The following is a 14,477-nucleotide window of genomic DNA, read 5'->3' as shown; positions in this document are numbered from 1 at the left end:
GCAGCCTCCACACCATCAGTGCAGAGCCGATGCGGGGCTCAAACTCACAAACTGGGAGATCATGACCTGAGCTGAGATCAAGAGTCAGAGGCTGAACTGACTGTGCCACCCCAGTACCCCTAAGCCATCATTTTTAAAAGGTAATACAGATACTTGTTTTATTTATTCCTCATGCTAACATTTATTTACCAAGACGGTCTTCTGCAGAATGGAGGGGGGTATGCAAACAACGTGGTTTGGTCCGTTGTGTATTTTAGTGGGAGAAAAGTATTCATACACCACTTTGCTACGGAGCAGTAACAAAGTAACTGTTACCCAAGATATGTTTAAGTGCTGTTGGGATAAAAGAAGGGATAGGTGACTCCTTGTTGGTGTCATCAAAGAAGACCTCATAAGAAAGGTCACATTGGAGGGAGTCTAGAAAGATAACAGGACTTCAACACTCAGAGGTGTGAGAGTGGATATGGCCTCACAAGGATAAAGAACGCTTTGAACTAAAGCCTGAAAGCAGAAATGTAACCAAGGAATGATAAAGAGATCCACTTGGGTACAGCCGCCGGAGTGAAGGATCATAATGAGTGGCTACATGAGAGTGTCATAGCAAGGCTAGAGGTGGAGAATGTTTGAATGTGGATTGAAGACTTTCTTTATGAATTTGGTAGAATATTACTTTTAATTTGACTCGTTTATTTTATCTAGAAGTTGCTATGAAGTGTCAAAGATTTAAAGACTGCGATTTAGGAACTTTACAGATTACATTCTCATACATCAACTAAACTGTGCCTCAAGGAATGGTCTTACATACACTCTTAACTGTATCACGGGCTGCACATTCTAACCACGAGCAGAGACCCAGTCAGAACTTAGAGGCCCATCTGACACGTCAATGCTAGCAGGAGGAAACACAGGGGGCATCTAATGGGGTATGATAATAGTTTAGCACAAAACATGAGCACATTTTCCAAAATATGTGAAGCTTTGATTTGCAACCATTACTCTTACTGATAAACACTTTGCCTTTCAGATGTAAGCTGATAAAAGTAGAAAGCCATTGCAAATAGCCAGGTATTTAAAATATTAAAAAAAAAAATTTTAGTGTTTATTTTTGAGACAGAGAGAGCATGAATGGGGGAGGGTCAGAGAGAGAGGGAGACACAGAATCTGAAACAGGCTCCAGGCTCTGAGCTGTCAGTGCAGAGCCCGACACGGGCCCAAACTCACGGACGGTGAGACCATGACCTGAGCCGAAGTCGGATGCTCAACCAACCGAGCCACCCAGGCGCCCCTAAAATGTTCAAAATAAAAATATTGCAGAAGCAAATTGGTGAAGTAATGAGGTTTGTGTATACGGCCTTCTCAGTCCCCAGCTTCCCTATCTCTGGCAAAAAGGATGTCATCCCTATACCCGGAGGGTAGCTTCACGTGGGAGATTTCTTTCCTGCCTTCAGAGGAACAATGGAGGGTCAGTGTCCTTCTTATACCAGCTTCTTTGGGCCTAAGAAGCACATAGATTAACTAGAGCCCTGCTCTCCCCGCTGCTCTGCCACAGGCTCCAGAAACTTGCCTTCAGGGGCATCCTGAAGGCAGAACAGGGGCACCTGTCTGGGTCAGCCGAGTTTCTCAATGAGAAGCTGGCATTCCCACAGAAGCGGTGAGGTACTTGCATGGGGATGCAGAGGGGACAATTGACCAGGAGGAGACACGTCTACTGCCATGTGCAATGCATACAGGGACCCCCAAAGTTAACTGGCAGACACATTTGAGGAGAGTAAAAGGCATTGTAATTCGAACATTAGCGTTGACTGCTCGCACGGAGTAGGAAGGCCCAAGACAAGGTGAGAAATAAGTAATCACAGGCGAACGTCTGAGGTTGGTTTTGTGGAAGCAGAATCAGCCACATTTGGGTGGGTGGTTCAAGCTATGGGTGTAGACGTGATTATCAGTGAAGAGCGTGACAGTTTCTTTCACGGAAAAGATCTTAAGACACATCCTCATTTATTCTGCTATTTAATTCACGTTAACATTTTCCTGCAACCACTCAGACTCCAAACTTTTGATTTTGGTGAATAAGAGTTGACAGAGGGGGAAAAATGAATCAAATAAAGTAGAATGTGGTCCCTCAAGATAAAGGCATTTAATCATAGTACACGGGTAAGAACTTTTAAGTGTTATTCATAAGAGGCCATTACTGTAAAGATGTACACATTAAATTCTGCTCAATTTAAAGACAGGGACATATCAGCGCTATTAAGGTCAATTTAATTAAAATGGAAAAAAATCACTCATGCTTAAGATTCTATATGTCACTTCAGTGTCCCTGATCACAACTGCTTTAGAGAAATTCTTTAGTCTGTTTTTGGAGAAATATCTTCTCAACTATAAAATTGGTTGCTTTAAAAATCTATGAAATACATGATTTTGTACCCTTTGAAATCCCACTGTAAGCAAACTTCTTTTCTTTGCCATATGACCGTCAACAGAGGATAATTTTTTAAAACATAAATCATTTGCTAGATCATATACCAGATGAATCAAGTCATTTACACTGTAGTTTCAAATATTTCCTTTTTTATATTGCCAGATTACTATTGATAAGGACAAGATAGCTCTTTTCTTTAAAATTGTGTTAAAAAAAGAAATTCAATCAAGGAGTCATTTCTGTAACATTAATTAATAAGAGTAGTAGCTACTACTGAAATAGGGGATATAAAAGTGAACAGACAAAATTGATATGGGTTAAGACTTTCTAGACTCCATCAGGTTTATGCTATAGGTTTACATTTCAACTCTTCTCCCAATTTACATTAGTGTAGAGCTCACACTGAAAGGTCAAATATGTTACATAAGTAAACTAAAGAATGGAATTAACCTTTAAATATTTTTTTAACGTTTATTCACTTTTTGAGAGACAGGGACAGAGTATGAGCAGGGCAGGGGCAGAGAGAAAGACACAATCCGAATCCCCAGGCTCCGAGCTGTCAGCATGGAGCCCGACACGGGGCTGGAACTCACAAACCGTGAGATCATGACGTGAGCCAAAGTCGGACGCTTAACCGACTGAGCCACCCAGGCGCCTCTGAAATTAACATTTAAAGGATTTTCATCACCAAGGAGATAATTCTATTAACTTCAAATTTAAGGATCATTTAAAATAATAGAATATTTTAAAATTTGATTGTTTTTATAACTGAAAGATACTTTTTTTAATTTTTTAATGTTTATTTTTGAGAGAGAGAGAGCAAGCATAGAGCAGGGGAGTAGCAGAGACAGAGGAAGACACAGAATCCAAAGCAGGCTCCCGACTCTGAGCTGTCAGCACAGACCCCAATGTGGAGTTCAAACTCAGGAACCATGAGATCATGCCTTGAGCTCAAATCAGATGCTTAACTGACGGAGCCACCAGGTGACCCTAACTGAAAGATACTCTTAATCATCTTTCTCAGTGGTGAGCTTAACTAATGAATGGTGAGCAAAACTTGAAGAAAAATGTTCTATATATTTATTTCTAGGAAATAAATGTAATAGAATAACAACAGTAAGCACAAAGGAACACTTGTAAAATAGAGTAAGTGCAGGTAACTGTTAAAAACATGATAAAACTCTCCTAGAAAATCAATCCTTCAGTTGCGTGCAAGTACTATTTGAGGTAAAAAGAGAAAGACGGAAGTGCGTCAACCGCCATTCATTCTGTATCAACATGGGGTCACAGCATATCAAACTGTAAATTTGAAATATATTTAGAAGACGCCATGCAAAAGCTCAAGAATTTAATGATACTATTGGAAGAAGCTAATGATTCAGACAAACCATGGCCAAGTTTTTGAAATACTTACAGAGCAGCCACCAAACACAAATCAAAGCAGAAGCCAACTACGTGTGTATTTACTAACCAAGGACAAGCGAAAGATGTGCACAAAGGCTTCGGTTTGATGCATTCGCCTTTTCACAAATCTCTGTTAAGAGCATATTCCGGCGGCACCTTCCTGGCTCAGTTAGAACTTACAGCTCTTGATCTTGGAGTTGTGATTTCCAGCCCCATGTTGGGCGTACAGATGACTTAGAGAGAGAGAGAGAAAACATTCCACCTGACATCATAATGTGAAAGAAGGTCAGATGTGAAAATAATACAAGCATGCTTCTTTGCAGGAGAATTTATAGTTTGGTTAGCATAGAGACCTGACCTGATGTGTGTAAGATGATGAGAATGGACAGACAGCTCCCAGCAGAGGGAAGAAGGAGGAAACAGTAACAGTGGGACCGAGGAGCCATGACTACATCTGCTCAGCTGTGGTGAATTACAGTGAAATTCAAGATTTTAGCATTCCGAGATTCAAGTGAAACATTTGCTCTGTTGTATACAGTAGGAAACTGATGCTCACCTAATATAATGCACACAAGAGGAGCTCAGAGATTCCAGCCCCATGTGCTTCTAATTTCATGTACCTCTGAGTCTCACTCTGAGCCTGAGTGGAAGAGATTGTATTTGATAGAACTGAGCCACCTGAAAATCTTAAGAAAGTTCTGACTTCAGTACAATGCAGGAGAAACACCAATGACCAGCAAGAATATCTGTACCTAGCATTTGTTTTCTTATGGGAACCTAAAATGTGTCCCAAATTTACTGAAGCACACCTCTTACAATTAATGTATCTTTTCTTAATTGATTTGTCCAATTTGTTATCATTAAATCAACAGAATTTACTTGCTTTATCTTTAAGGCATTGGTGTGTTTTTGTTTTGTTTTGTTACTGTGAATTTTTTTGTTTTGTTTTGTTTTGTTTTGTTACTGTGTCAATTTTGCCAAGATGGAGGCTATGCTTCCCATATTCTCCTCCTGATACAGTTCTGGGTTAGGGTTACCACAGGAGAAATTAGCAGATGTGGAAGGCAGGAGAGAAACAAGACAACTTCTATTCTGCAAGCCAAACTCCCGCACATTGTCATAGACTGGCTGCTTCACTTCAGTGACGTGGGACAACCATGTCCTCACCCTTCCACTTCCCATCGCATCTCCTCCCTATGTTTTCAGAGTTCTGGGCCAGATGTGTGTGCAACCATGGCACGAAGGGCAGAAAGTTCTTCTATGGGTACCTATGTGGTTGGTGGGAGACAGGGGTTCCAATCTGTCTTCATGGTTTCCTGATTTTCCTTGTAGAGTTGTCTTGCACGTCCCACTTTGTTGTTCATTTCTTCCTTTATGCTGCCTGGAAGTTGCCTGCCTTGCTGAATTTCCATCAGGGCTATCCACTCAGCAAAAGCAGAGTCCATAGCCCTGCAGAGACTTTGTCCCCAGTTCACTCTGTGATCTCTGGTTGGTGACATTTCTCTGATCCACCACTACTCCCATTGAGAGTTCATTTCCTCAACTTCTCCCATAACCGTAGGAGATCTCAACCCCATAATAAATAGTTTATATCACGTACCACAACCTCACGAGTTAAGGGCATGAGATGAAGAAGTTTTATTTTTCCAATTGAGCCAAGAGTTTAATTTCTACTTTTCTATTACTCAAACTGGTTCTAAAATGAATTCAGTGTTCATTTAAATACCATTTTAGAATATTTTCCTCCATAATGGTAGACTTTATATTGAGAAGATGCTAGTTAAAATAATACAAGTTGTATTTCCTTTCTTGTTCCAGGGACCACAGGATCAATGTCATACATTTTCTTCTGATAAGGGCCAAGCCTGCTCAATAACAATCTGGCCGTGATGATTTGCCACATTACTTAACTATATTGTGGTGCTGGTGGTTTTGATCTGTTATTTGTTCTGTGGTTTATCTCCTCTATTGTGCTTCATTCCTTTTTTTAAATTTTTTTAAACGTTTTTATTTATTTTTGAGAGAGAGAGAGAGAGAGAGCGCGCGCAAGTGGGGGAGGGGCAGAGAGAGACGGAGACACAGAATCCGAAGCAGGATCCAGGCTCTAAGTAGTCAGCACAGAGCCCGACGCGGGGCTGGAACCCACCAACCGTGAGATCATGACCTGAGCCAAAGTTGGAAACCCAGCCAACTGAGCCACCCAGGCACCCCTTCATTCCTTTTAATGTATGAACCTTCACATAATCTGAAATTCATTCTGACAGAAAGATGCCCGAAGTCACAGACTGATCACTATTCAAACACAGGAGGTAACACCCATACCTTATATTTGATGTGGCTTCCTAAGGATGGCAGAATAATAATAATAATTAATAATAATAATAACAGCAGCCAAAAATATACCATTTAAAACAAATACCACATACCACAGCATGTAGCTTTTATATGTAAACTCACTTCATCTTCTCCACCTTTGAACATTTAAAAGTTGACATTATTACTCTTAGTTTAAACATGAGGCATCGAGATCTTAAGAACATTTTGAAAATTGTTTGTAAGTCACATAGCTCCTAAGTGGCCAAGAAAATGTTTAAATCCAAATCTTCCCATTGTCAAAGACTATATTTTTCACACCAAATTTCTCTGCTTCTCTTCCTGACTTACTTGTTTTCTTTATTTCAAAACTCATCTTTCTTATGAAAGAAAATACAACATATAACAAGTATAAATATGAAAAAATAACAAAATATAACGTATTTTCTTTTATCTTTTTTGTCTCTTTGCATGTTATCCATGTCAAAGTGATACATGAATTGTTTTGGGTGGTACTTTGAAATACTTTTTCCAAAATTATTAAGTCTGACAGGGCTGTTTTGGCCGTCATAAAAACAAAAGCCAAAGACAGCAAAAGAGGAAAGCACAGAGAAAATGTTGGAAGTTGGGTCTTCCATTTAGAGTGGGATCCTGAAAGAATAAAAACCTTCCAGCAATGCTTCCTCAACTCAGCCAACTTGGAAATATGACAAGAATCATCTCTTTCATGACATTACAGTATTTCACTTGTCAAACATTTTAAGAGCAAAAAAAAAAAAAAAAAAAAAAAAAACCAAGAGGTATGTGCATTGGCTCTAGTCCCAGTTTTTAAATGAGTTTGCCCACTCATTCCTAAAAGCACTTGTATAAATGCTGTCAGCCCCTCCACTCAGCTGCCGACATTGACGAGCTTTGTTTACTGAGAGGTTGTGATATGTGGAGTTGGGGAAGACCATGTCTTTTTGCTATTTCCGTTTTGCATTTCCAAAGTATGAAATGTAGATTAAGAGTTGGAATGTATAACTCCTCTTTGGTCCTGTCACGCTCATGAACCTATTTCCCCAAAATGATTTTGTCATGACAGGAACTGACAGTAACTTTGATGTTTCTAATATAAAAGTGTAGAATATGAGAGAGAGAATGTGAAGGAGAAAATGCTGGAATCTATTGAAATCTACAATTAATGAAATCAGCAAAGATACCAAGATTGAGCATGAGAGCTAAATGACAAATAGATCTTGTAACTTAACAATGGATAGCTATTAAGAAACCTATCATATCTATTTCTCTCAGTTGGGGAGAATTCATACTCTCAATAAAATATTCTGGCATCTTTCCCTGAAACTCAGAACCACTCTCCTTAATTTAAAACGATAAAATTCAGAACACAAGTTAGGAAGCCATAGCTTGTTTTGCACCAGCACCTGACAATTCAGTGAACCCTTTCCTCCTTCCTTAGAAGCATCTCCACTACTTCATTCTTTTGTGTACGTGCGCACGCACGCGTTTGTGTCTAACCTACCAGTTGAGTAATTAGAATTTTGGAGCTGTAGTTTGAGAGGGGAGAATGAACACAGTTGATGGTGTGCTTCACATATATTCATGCTAACTTTCAAGAACTCTCAACCTAGGAGAGCAGAAAGGTTTGATACATATACTTAGAAGAGAGACCACAGGTGTAGAAAATGCCAAGATATTTTTCCCCACTGCCCGGAAACCTCCTCAGTCCTTTCACCAGATCTCAGCTCAAAAACAATTTCCTCAGAGCCACTTTCTGCAAGCCCCCTGAGTCCCCAAGTCTGAGTTACTCTGCTTTGTCGGATGCTCCTCCTCCCAATGTTTTGGTCTTTACACTGTTGTATCTCCAGAGCCCAGAGCCCAGGACTGTGTTAGAAAATCTTACGTGGTCATAAGTGCAAGTTGAAACAGTATTCAAATGAACAAACAAGGCACAGGTAATGGTACAATCTGGCTTACAATTTAAATTTGCTCGTCATAAAAAACAAAGGCAAAATGCTGAGAGAAGATAGAAGTGTGTAAGACTCTTGCACAGTGCAAAACAAAACTTGATATTCCCTGACATTAAATGGTTAGAAAAGTTACTTTGGAGAAAATAAAAGGCAGATGAATGACACACTAGAGAAGTCAAATTGATTTTGGTATTAATTTTGTTATTTTGTGTTTCTGAAGGGCATACTAGCTCAGACTCACTGTACTGCAGTGAAGATAAAGAGTAGGGGGCAAAGAATGAGAAACAATAAAACAGGCAAGGAGGGAAGAGAAGAGAGGGGAGAGAAGAATGGAGCGGGACAGAGAATGCAGTGTGAGTCCGCCCAGGTGCACAAGGGCAGGAAATACTTACCTGATTTATCGACCTGCTGGTCTCCTGACCTTATCAAGGGTTACTCAGTGGAGTGATCCTCCAGCATCCAGAGTAGAAAAGATTGAAGAATGGTAATAACAGTATCTTCCTCATGCCATTGTTATGAGGATGAAAACGTTCATGAAAGTGCAAGTTCATAGCCTATTTCCTGGAACATAATAAACTCGCAATAAACAAGCTCACAACGGATACAGTTCATTTTAGCTCACTAAACACCTTGCGGACTTTTTCACAGTTAGATACCGTCATCACTATTGGTGTTCTGGTCATTTTTATTATTCCAGTGTAGTGACAGTGTTTGCCTTTGAAAGGGTGGGATTGTCTCCTTGATGTATCACTCCAAAGTCATAAAATCAGAGTAATGATGTGCAATATTTAAATTAAAAGCTATGAAAATCTGTCTAAACAAGCTAAGCCGACTAGGCATAATTTGCTGAGCATAAAAAAAAAAAGAAACTACAAAGTAAAAAAAAGGATATGTGTGTTATTTTACATGCACACTAATGATGGAAAATTTGGCCAATATTGGTAGGAAGAAAGAATGATCTGTTTTTTCAGATAATGAGATTATATAATAAACACAATTTTTTTAAACTAGAATCTCTTCTCTATGGTTTACCTGTTAGGATACAGGTTAGTGCAAAAAGAAGCCGATGATACATTTTCTGAATTAAAATGTGATACACAATATTGAGCCTGAAACAGATTTTTCTCTTTTCTTAGTTTGAGAACTAACTAGCTAGAGATTGTTTTAGTGTATAGAAAATAGGAAGAGCTGTTTGAACTGTGTGCAGATTATTGATATCTGGTAATAAGCACAAATAACATATGGTTGACATCTAATTATTATTGCTGTCATTTCTTTTTTTTTTAATTTTTTTTAATGTTTATTTATTTTTGAGAGAGACAGAGACAGAATGTGAGTGGGTTAGGGGCAGAGAGAGAGGGAGACACAGAATCCAAAGCAGGCTCCAGGCTCTGAGCTGTCAGCACAGAGCCCGGCGCGGGGCTAGAACTCCCGAGCTGTGAGATCATGCCCTGAGCCGAAGTTGGACCGACTGAGCCACCCAGGCGCCCCATTATTGCTGTCATTTCTATGAGAGTATCTACTATGGCCTCAGTTTGAAGACCTTTTTAGCATTTATTTAATTTAGAAAAGCTCTAGTTTAAGATGAAAAGCAAACTTATATTTTTATGTGTCAATTACATTTTAACTGTCCATTAGTAAGATAAAATTTAAGTGTATAAGAATTTTAAAGGAAGTAAAAACTAGGAAAAATTTTTAAGTAAAACTACTGGATAATTCATATATTGTTTCTGAATTAAATCAACTCAACATGAAATCCCATGGACAGATACAATTTTGTGTTCAATATTAAATTATTCCCCAAACAGATTTTTTTTTCATGAAATTACTTGCACCCCCCCCCCCCGGAATATTTCCAATAAAATTAACTGGAAAAGAAAAACAAAATAAAACTCTAATAAGCAATGGTCTAGGAGTTTAAATGTGATGGTTGCTTCTAATCAAATGTTTACCACCTGCAACTCACAGTCAGATAACTAAGGACTTCGTGGTTTCTTAAGATCATTGCCTAATACACTGAAGAAATAGCGTCAGGGGTCTACGTGTTATGCTAGTGTTGCTCAGAAGTGTGGGATTGCTGATAATATTTTCTTTTAGAAGTAAATCTAACATCATCCTTGGAGACTCAGACCCAGGAAAGTAGGCAGGCATCTATAAAGAAGTAAGAACAGCAAGCTGGAAATGGGCTTAATCCAACTTTTTTCCTCACCCTTTGATGCCATATGAATCCAGAGTTCATTACAAAAGAAAAATCTCAGCAAGAATTCTGGTAATATTTCGTGCTACAACGTTTATTTTACTATTGGGAAACAAAAAAGAATGTGCCCAACATAGTTAAAAAATGGGGTTCCTTTTGTCACTATCCTCTGATCTCATTATCACATTTTTCTTCTCCAGTTGAAAAAAATCCTAGATCTGATCTTGCCATTCCAATTTTCAAGCAACAACATTTTGTATTTTAAATGTTATTCACATATTTTTATAAAAACAACCCCATATAGCAGGCCATTATAGAATATGATATTATAAAATATTATAAAAATAGTTGATGAAATATGTCACCATCCAACCACAAGGAACTTCATAAAAATTTAAGCATTGGTATTCTGAGTTTTAGTAGACAACTGACAAATATATTTTAAATAGTTGAAAGTCAAATGGTAAGAGATAGATAGATATAATAAAAACCTTAATTAACTCTATGTTGTATTGAAACCAATTGAGAAGTTTCACCACAGTTGCATAGTCTTGTGCTTTATTACTTAAATAAATTTAATAAATGGCAAGTAACAGCTGTTGAAGCCACTGAACCCAACTCTCCATTTAGAACCCTGTTTTTCTTTTTCTTTTGCACATAACATAGATAATTGCAAACTGCATTGTTAGACACACATTACAACTACTTTGAACATGCAACATGCTATTTTTATACTGAGGAGATGGGGTATTTTATTTTTTATTTATTTTTTTGAAAGTTTTATTTTTTTTATTTTTTTTCTTCAATATATGAAATTTATTGTCAAATTGGTTTCCATACAACACCCAGTGCTCATCCCAAAAGGTGCCCTCCTCAATGCCCATCACCCACCCTCCCCATCAACCCTCAGTTTGTTCTCAGTTTTTAACAGTCTCTTATGCTTTGGCTCTCTCCCACTCTAACCTCTTTTTTTTTCTTCCTTCCCCTCCCCCATGGGTTTCTGTTAAGTTTCTCAGGATCCACATAAGAGTGAAAACATATGGTATCTGTCTTTCTCTGTATGGCTTATTTCACTTAGCATCACACTCTCCAGTTCCATCCACGTTGCTACAAAAGGCCATATTTCATTCTTTCTCATTGCCACGTAGTACTCCATTGTGTATATAAACCACAATTTCTTTATCCATTCATCAGCTGATGGACATTTGGGCTCTTTCCATCATTTGGCTATTGTTGAGAGTGCTGCTATACACATTGGGGTACAAGTGCCCCTATGTATCAGTACTCCTGTATCCCTTGGGTAAATTCCTAGCAGTGCTATTGCTGGGTCATAGGGTAGATCTATTTTTAATTTTTTGAGGAACCTCCACACTGTTTTGAGATGGGGTATTTTAAATGGCACAGGTAAAAAAACTAAAGTCTTGATCATCAAAAATATTTTTATCTATCTGAACGTCTTTATCATTTGATAACTCAGCTGGTGTAAAACGTCTAAATCGTTTAATGTGAGCTTGTTGTTTGGTTCATTGATGGACTAGTTGAAAAAGAAGGCTAGCACAAAATCTATTAGTGTAAATATAGAGAATACTCAAGAGTTTAGGGGAATGTGAAAACATGGTAAGAAGGTAGCAAATGGGGGATGAATTAATAGAGAAAGCCACACCAACCTGGAAGATGACAGAGTGGGGTTTGTATTACAGTTAAGGCCAATAAACAATGGGAAACATTGAAGCTGCAATAAAACAGGTGCAAAGAAATAAGTTGGGACGTCATCGTACCTGACTTCTCACAGAGGCTAGATCCATTAAAAAAAAAAAGGCTTGGAGTAATCTCTTGGTAAGTACAATTTATAACACCATAAAGAAAGTGTTAATAAAGTTAGTTGGTAAAAGGCACTACAATTTGATTACACTCAAGGGCAAGGAAATACAATTTCTGCTTTTATACTCCTACTCAATTTATGGCTTGATTTATATTTTATACTTAATTACACAATTAATAGGAGTTCATTAAAGTAAAAAAAAAAGTCATGTAATCCAATCACTAGGGGATAACTTTTGTTTATATGCCTCCCACTTTCTTTCTTTATTAAGGTACATAACTGGGTACCTGAATATATACAATTAGGTAATTTCTTCTTACTTTCTAACAAGTTAATTTCTTTCTATGTCAATAAATACAACACAAATAAGCAAAAATTATTACTGTTATTCTCATGTTATGGGCAATAAAACTATGGCTAGTTACAGTCAGTAAGAGAGCTAATCATATGTCAAACAACAGGTGTTACCCAAGTATTTTGGCTTTTATTAAGAAATTGCCCAAACTTATACCATTGTAATTCCCTCAATAATATATATGTACGTATGTTGTATATATGTATATATACATAGATATATAGTTGAGGGAATTTTATGTATTCCCCCATCAATACAGATAATTATATTTTTAATTTCTGCTAAAAATACATTTAATTTTTATAAATTTTATTTATTTAGTTTTGAGAAAGAGAGAGAGCACATGCACAAGAGAAGGAGGGGCAGAATGACAAGGAGAGAGAGAATCCCAAGCAGGCTCCACGCTGTCAGCATAGAGCCCGACTCAGGGCTCCAGGGCACAAACCATGAGATCATGACCTTAGCTGAAATCAAGAGTTGGACACTCAACCAACTGAGCTACTCAGGCGCCCCCTCCCATTAACATTTTTAATTCATATTTTTGATTACTTTTGAATTGGACTTCAGCATATAAGTAACAATCATTCACATCCTATTTTTTATTGTTGGCTTATTTCTGTATGTAAGAACTCTTGAAGGACTACATCAGTTTCTTTTTATGATACAGATTTTTTATGTCTTAATTTTTAACACGTATTTGAATTTGTATGTGACAAATCTCTCCCAATTTAGGAGTTTTCACTTAGTGGAGTTTTATCTACATATTTTTAATGCTTTCTCTGAGTTCCTGCTTCAAAATCCTTCCCGACCACACTGACATATCGCTCAAGTATGTTTACAGTTTCTCCCTTTGTATTTAAATGTTTAGTCTATCCAGTATATATTTGAGTAAACGATATGAGAGGAATTGGACTAACGAATTATTTAGTCTATCGTCCCAAGTTCATAAAAGCAATAATGCAATCTGGCATATTGATTCAAGATGCTCCTTTATGACAGATCAGAACTGTACATTTTGAAAATCTGTCTCACACTTTCTCTACTTGAAACTTATTTGGCACCAACTTCTTTCTCCTACTTCTATGAATATAACTTAATAACTGGGTGGTCAAGTTTTTACATTTAGAAGATTTTTCAAAAATCGTCTTGGCCATCCTGTCTTACTTGTCCACATTGATAGGAGAATTATTTCGTAAAGGACAAAAATCTTGCTAGTTTGATCAACATGTCATCAAATCCCAGGTGAGTCAGTTTTCCATGTATTGAATGATTATATTTCTCGACAAAAAATCGGTAACAGTTTCTCTAGAGATCCTAAACAATTCTCATTTTAGTATCTGTATATATTTCATAATTTTGTTGAGATCTTTTTCTCTAACTTTTGTAACTGACTCCTAGACTTAATGTTATAATAATATCTGGTGGCCTGTTCAATTTTTTTGTTGGACTCAGTTGATGCTTCTTTCTGGAAAACACTTAAAGTTATTCTTTAACCTTTGGAACAAATGTTTGTATATGTAGGGAAGAATGGCTTCAATATAAGTATAGTTATGTATTTAGGCTTTTTAATTTTACATGTATTTATAAATATATCAAAAATCTTACTCATTTAGATTCTATGATTGATATATGAAAGATGAGTATTTTCATAGTTCCTGTTTTAAATGTACTTAGCAATTTTGCTTGATTTTCTTTAAAAACATCCTTAATTTTGCAAAGGTGCCTGGGCGGCTCAGTCGGTTAAGCATCAGACTTCGGTTCAGGTCACGATCACATGATTCATGGGTTCAAGCCCTGCATTTGGCTCTGTGCTGACAGCTTGGAGCCTGGAGTCTGTTTCAGATTCTGTGTCTCCCTCTCTCTCTGCCCCTCTCCTGCTCATTCTCTCTCTCTCTCTTTCTCTCTCAAATAAATAAACATTAAAAATTTTTTAAATAAAAAATAAACCCTTAATTTGGCAAATCATCACGGGATGGCTGAATTGAAGAGCAACAATA

General features: G+C 37.4%; 1 protein-coding gene across 7 annotated transcripts in view; it reads right to left on the bottom strand.

Moving 5' to 3' along the window:
* The window catches only part of LOC147575771 (uncharacterized), a 400,913-nt gene that overhangs the window by 151,397 nt on the left and 235,039 nt on the right, over positions 1–14,477 (bottom strand). The gene's annotated exons all lie outside the window — the stretch shown is intronic.

Source organism: Puma concolor, chromosome D2, assembly GCF_028749965.1.
Source record: "Puma concolor isolate L17-30 chromosome D2, mPumCon1.1.hap2, whole genome shotgun sequence".
Lineage (NCBI taxonomy): Eukaryota > Metazoa > Chordata > Mammalia > Carnivora > Felidae > Puma > Puma concolor.
This window is presented reverse-complemented; position numbering and strand designations above follow the sequence as displayed.